Genomic DNA, 6,156 nt, shown 5'->3' on the forward strand with positions numbered 1-6,156 from the left:
TAGAACAACGATGCCCAGCTGTAGAGCTGCAGACCTCCAAGAACTGCAGAGGCATTGCACTCCTCTCCACTAACTAGGGATGTTTGACACTATCCAGAGATGTCTGGCACACATTTGTACAATTGCCTTTCACACCCATGGGGATGCTGTTGTGAGTGATAGAACAGGACTGATTAAAAGTGTCACTGTATTTAAAGTAACTTTGTCATCACCCCTCGAGTCCCTACCATGAACAGGTGTTAAAAATTCAACCACCATCATGTGGGAAGTCACCTTAAAAGACGTCCTTTGTAATTGAAAATGATGGGAATTATTTTCTTTTCATTTTTATTGGGGTATAGTTGTTTTATAATGCTGTGTTAGTTTCAGGTGTACAGCAAAGTGAATCTGTTATACATATGCATATATCCACTCTTTTTGAGATTCCTTTCCCGTATAGGCCATTATAGAGTATTGAGTAGAGTTCACTGTGCTATACAGTAGGTCCTTACTAGTTATCTATTTTATATATACTACTGTGTATGTGTCAATCCCAATCTCCAAATGTATCCCTCCCTGTTCGGGATTATTACCCTAGAAAGTTTTTTCACTGACAGAATATTTTCTCAGGTGTACTTACAGTCTACTCTTTTCCTTTAATTTTTAAATGTATTTTATTTTATTTTATTTTATTTTTATACAGCAGATTTTTTTTAACGTCTTTATTGGAGTATAATTGCTTTACAATGGTGTGTTAGTTTCTGCTTTATAACAAAGTGAATCAGTTATACATATACATATGTCCCCATATCTCTTCCCTCTTGCATCTCCCTCCCTCCCACCCTCCCTATCCCACCCCTCTAGGTGGTCACAAAGCACAGAGCTGATCTACCTGTGCCATGCAGCTGCTTCCCACTAGCTATCTATTTTACATTTGGTAGTGTATATATGTCCATGCCACTCTCTCACTTTGTCCCAGCTTACCCTTCCCCCTCCCGTATCCTCAAGTCCATTCTCTAGTAGGTCTGCATCTTTATTCCCGTCTTGCCCCTAGGTTCTTCATGACCTTTTTTTTTGTTTTAGATTCCATATATAAGTGTTAGCATACGGTATTTGTTTTTCTCTTTCTGACTTACTTCACTCTGTATGACAGACTCTAGGTCCATCCACCTCACTACAAATAACTCAATTTCATTCCTTTTTATGGCTGAGTAATATTCCATTGTATATATGTGCCACATCTTCTTTATCCATTCATCTGTCGATGGACACTTAGGTTGCTTCCATGTCCTGGCTATTGTAAATAGAGCTGCAATGAACATTGTGGTCCATGACTCTGTTTGAATTATGGTTTTCTCAGGGTATATGCCCAGTAGTGGGATTGCTGGGTCATATGGTAGTTCTATTTTTAGTTTTTTAAGGAACCTCCATACCATTCTCCATAGTGACTGTATCCATTTACATTCCCACCAACAGTGCAAGAGGGTTCCCTTTGCTCCACACCCTCTCCAGCATTTATTGTTTGTAGATTTTTTGATGATGGCCATTCTGACTGGTGTGAGATGATATCTCATTGTAGTTTTGATTTGCATTTCTCTAATGATTAATGATGTTGAGCATCCTTTCATGTGTTTGTTGGCAATCTGTATATCTTCTTTGGAGAAATGTCTATTTAGGTCTTCTGCCCATTTTTGGGTTGGGTTGTTTGTTTTTTTGATACTGAGCTGCATGAACTGCTTGTAAATTTTGGAGATTAATCCTTTGTCAGTTGCTTCATTTGCAAGTATTTTCTCCCATTCTGAGCATTGTCTTTTAGTCTTGTTTATGGTTTCCTTTGCTGTGCAAAAGCTTTTAAGTTTCATTACGTCCCATTTGTTTATTTTTGTTTTTATTACCATTTCTCTAGGAGGTGGGTCAAAAAGGATCTTGCTGTGATTTATGTCACAGAGTGTTCTTCCTATGTTTTCCTCTAAGAGTTTGATAATGTCTGGTCTTACATTTAGGCCTTTAATCCATTTTGAGTTTATTTTTGTGTATGGTGTTAGGGAGTGTTCTAATTTCATTCTTTTACATGTAGCTGTCCAGTTTTCCCAGCACCACTTATTGAAGAGGCTGTCTTTTCTCCACTGTATATGCTTGCCTCCTTTATCAAAGATAAGGTGACCATATGTGTGTGGGTTTATCTCTGGGCTTTCTATCCTGTTCCATTGATCTATATTTCTGTTTTTGTGCTAAATGTATTTTTTTTTAAGTTTTTTAATTTTAACATTTTATTTATTTATTTATTTATTTATTTTTGGCTTCTTCGTTGCGGTGTGCAGACTTCTCATTGCAGTGGCTTCTGTTGTTGTGGAGCCTGGGCTCTAGACATGTGGGCTTCAGTAGTTGTGGCTCGTGGGCTCAGTAGTTGTGGCTCGTGGGCTCTAGAGCACAGGCTCAGTAGTTGTGGCACATGGGCTTAGTCGCTCCATGGCATGTGGGATCTTCCTGGACCAGGGTTGGAACCTATGTCCCTTGCATTGGCAGGCGGATTCTTAAGCACTGAGCCCAGGGAAGCCCTACTCTTTTCCTTTTGAAATGAGGTTTGTTCACACACAAATCGCTTGGCTCCTCTCATTTCCAGCTTGAGTCAAGAGATGAGAAAATCTTTTTATTTTAAAAATGTAATGTGAATTGGTGAGTATTCTACCTTCAAAAAGTCAATTATGCTGTTAAGGTGAAATGCTTTTACAATTTCCAAGCACATTCCAAAAATGTATATTAATATCATGATAACCATCAAAATAATGAAATGATTTCTAGACATTCTTCAGTTCACCCCCCCCATTCACCTCCTTGGCCTTATCAGAAATTCTATCAAGGTGCTTTCAGCTACAATTTGTAGAACACCTGATTAGAAGTGGCTTAAACAATAGGATTTTGTTATCTGACCTAGCAAGTTTTGTTGCTTCATCTTCACATTTGTCTCTTTATGATTGCAAGATGACAGTCTGGGCTCCAGGCATCACATTTACACAACTGAATCCAAAATAAGAAAAAAGGATTTCCCTTTGGGTATCTCTATTCTTTCAGGAGGAAAATCTTTTCCTAGAAGCCACCAACCCCCTGCAGCAGAATTCCCCAAATTTCTTATTGGCTGGAGTTGCCACATCCTTACCTCTAAAGCTGTCTCTGGCAAGGAGAATGACATTGTCATGATTTCCTTTGACTACACAGCATTCACCCCTTGGGGCTGGCAAAGGGGCCACCATCCTTTAGCTTACGGGAGGAAGAACACCCACAAAAATAGGGTTCTGCAGACAACAACGAGTGGGGAAAACAGCCATCTGCTGGGCAACCTGACATTTCACTGTCATTTTTAAAAAATAAAGGTTCAGTTAAGATGATGACTTGGGGAAGAATATGAAAGCTCCCTAACCCTCTTTCCAAAAAAAAAAAAAAAATCCTGTTCTTATCTCCTTTTGCATTATATGTCCCTGGTTAAGAAACTCTCAGCTATTTACAATAGCCAGGACATGGAAGCAACCTAAACGTCCATCGACAGATGAATGGATAAAGAAGATGTGGCACATATATACAATGGAATATTACTCAGCCATAAAAAGAAACAAAAATGAGTTATTTGTAGTGAGGTGGATGGACCTAGAATCTGTCATACAGAGTGAAGTAAGTCAGAAAGAGAAAAACAAATACCATGTGCTAACACTTATATATGGAATCTGAAAAAAAAAAAAAGGTCATGAAGAACCTAGGGGCAGGATGGGAATAAAGACGCAGACCTACCAGAGAATGGACTTGAGGATATGGGGAGGGGGAAGGGTAAGCTGGGACAAAGTGAGAGAGTGGCATGGACATATATACACTACCAAATGTAAAATAGATAGCTAGTGGGAAGCAGCCGCATAGCACAGGTAGATCAGCTCTGTGCTTTGTGACCACCTAGAGGGATGGGATAGGGATGGTTGGAGGGAGACGCAAGAGGGAGGAGAGATATGGGAATATATGTATATGTATAGCTGACTCACTTTGTTATAAAGCAGAAACTAGCACACCATTGTAAAGCAATTATACTCCAATAAAGATGTTTAAAAAAATTTTTTAAATAATTAAAAAAAAAAGAAGCTCTCAGGAAGAAGTCATGTACTGAATAAATAGGGGCAGTTACATCCAATTATCTTGTGAGAATGCCCACTAGTTGGATTGTCTTTGTGTCACCGGAGTGAAATTATGGGTCTGTGGGCATCTAAGAGAAGCAGGGAAGAGAATTCTCAGCTCTGGAGAATCAGGAGTCCTAGAGGTTAGAGGGGGAAACCAGATATTCATTCATTAGTTCAACAGGTATTTGAAGAGTACCCCTGTGTGCCAGGTGCTGGGCTAGGCACTGAGAGTAGACTGGCAAGTAGGATACTAGCCCTCGTTTCCAGAGCTCACAGTCTCTGAAGAGTCAGACACCCAACCTGGTGATCTCAATGCACTGAGATAAGCGCTATGATGGGACTATTACCCAGGAGGTCCGAGGGACAGAGATAAGGAGCCTAGATCTGGTCTTGGAGGTCCAGAGAAATTCACAGAGAAAGTGGCATAAAATCTCAGACCAGAGATGAATTTACCCTGAAGTTTATAAAGCTTAAGCCTCAGGCCCCGCAGTGAATGCTGGAAGTTGTAGCACTTTCTAGGCAGCAAGGAGAAATCAGGATGCAATTAGAAAGCACATTTACTAAGCCTTGCTGCCACATTGTCCAAAGAGATCACAGAGGGAAGGGATTGGAATCTCTAAGTTGCCAGTAATTTGTTGTGATTTTCATTCTGAATATTCTTTCATTTTGTACCTAATTTTGAATTCATGTTTTTTAATCTTTTTTTTCAAAGCCTCTCCCCAGACCAAACTAAGTTTAAGGCCCCATAAAACTTTGATCTACCTCTGCTTGAGATCTGAAACATGAGTAGGTGTTTGCCTGGTGAAGGCAGTGGAAAGAATATTCCTGGTAAAGGGAACACCATGTGCAAAAGCCCGGAATCAGTAAAAAGGACATTTATAATCAGGGAACGGCTCGTAGGTCAGTGTTGCTGGAACCTGGGAGAAAAAAATGATAGTGTTGACACGAGCTAGGTACTCTGCTAAGCGTCGTATCCACGTGACCACTTTGATTCCTCTCCATGATCCTATGTGACCGTTACTGCAATTATTTCCATTTTACAGAAAAGGAAGCCGAGACTAGTGAGATAAAAGAACTTTCCTGTGGTTGCACAGTAAGTAGTATGGTTAGGATTCAAGCTCAACAGTGTCTGGTGCCAAAGCTCAAGCATTTAATCACTAGGCTCTCCTGACTCCTAAACTTTGCCCAAACTGCAATTGTGGTTAAGTCTGGCAGATGCTGGAGACCGAGGGAAGAAGCAAGCCTGGTGGCATTTCCCGGGGTACCCTGGAATGAAGGGACAGAGTACATATAAGGCAGCCCTTACTCAGTAGCGAGGAGTCGTTTCTGCTGGGGCCTCAGCAGGGGGGCTGAGGCAGGGTACCCCCCCATAGCTCCCAGCACTGGAGCCCTGCTCTGAAGAGCGATAACGGGGCCACTGGGCTGAAACCATGAGGGTCCCAGAGGAAAGAACTCTGGGTTGAAGTCCTGTTCTTCTACAGCAACATTTCTACTCAGGGCCACTGTCCTCTTTTCCCAGAAAAACTGATAGGACTTCTCAAGGCCAACTAGTGAGGCACAGCACAGGTGAGCCCAAAACCTGGTTTATCAAGTCATTTTTTTGTTCTTTGGAAGCAAAGAAGTTAACACTGCTTAAGTAGATAAATGAGAAAAAAATATTTTCTTCAAAGTGATGTTTAGGAGGGAGACTATTAAGTGCTTACATTGTAGAGGAAGAGTTTGGTTAAGGGGTCATGGTGACATTTAATGGTGTCAGGCCAGAGCCCAAGAAAGACTTCAGTCCTGACCCAGACCATTCACCTCTTTCTTCAAAGTCCCCAAGGACAGTGTTTCCTGAGAGAAAGAAGCAAGAGCTTTTATTATCTCCCCCGGGCCTGAGTTACCTGGTCTGACACATCTAGAAGAATCCTTCTCTCCACAGCAGACTGTTAGACCTAACCCATGGATTTTGTGTTACTGCCAATACTCAACTCTTGGAACTACAGGACAAATGGGGGGGAAATCACCACCTGTGCCAGAG

The sequence above is a fragment of the Balaenoptera musculus genome, chromosome X (genome assembly GCF_009873245.2).
Source record: "Balaenoptera musculus isolate JJ_BM4_2016_0621 chromosome X, mBalMus1.pri.v3, whole genome shotgun sequence".
Classification (NCBI taxonomy): Eukaryota; Metazoa; Chordata; class Mammalia; order Artiodactyla; family Balaenopteridae; genus Balaenoptera; species Balaenoptera musculus.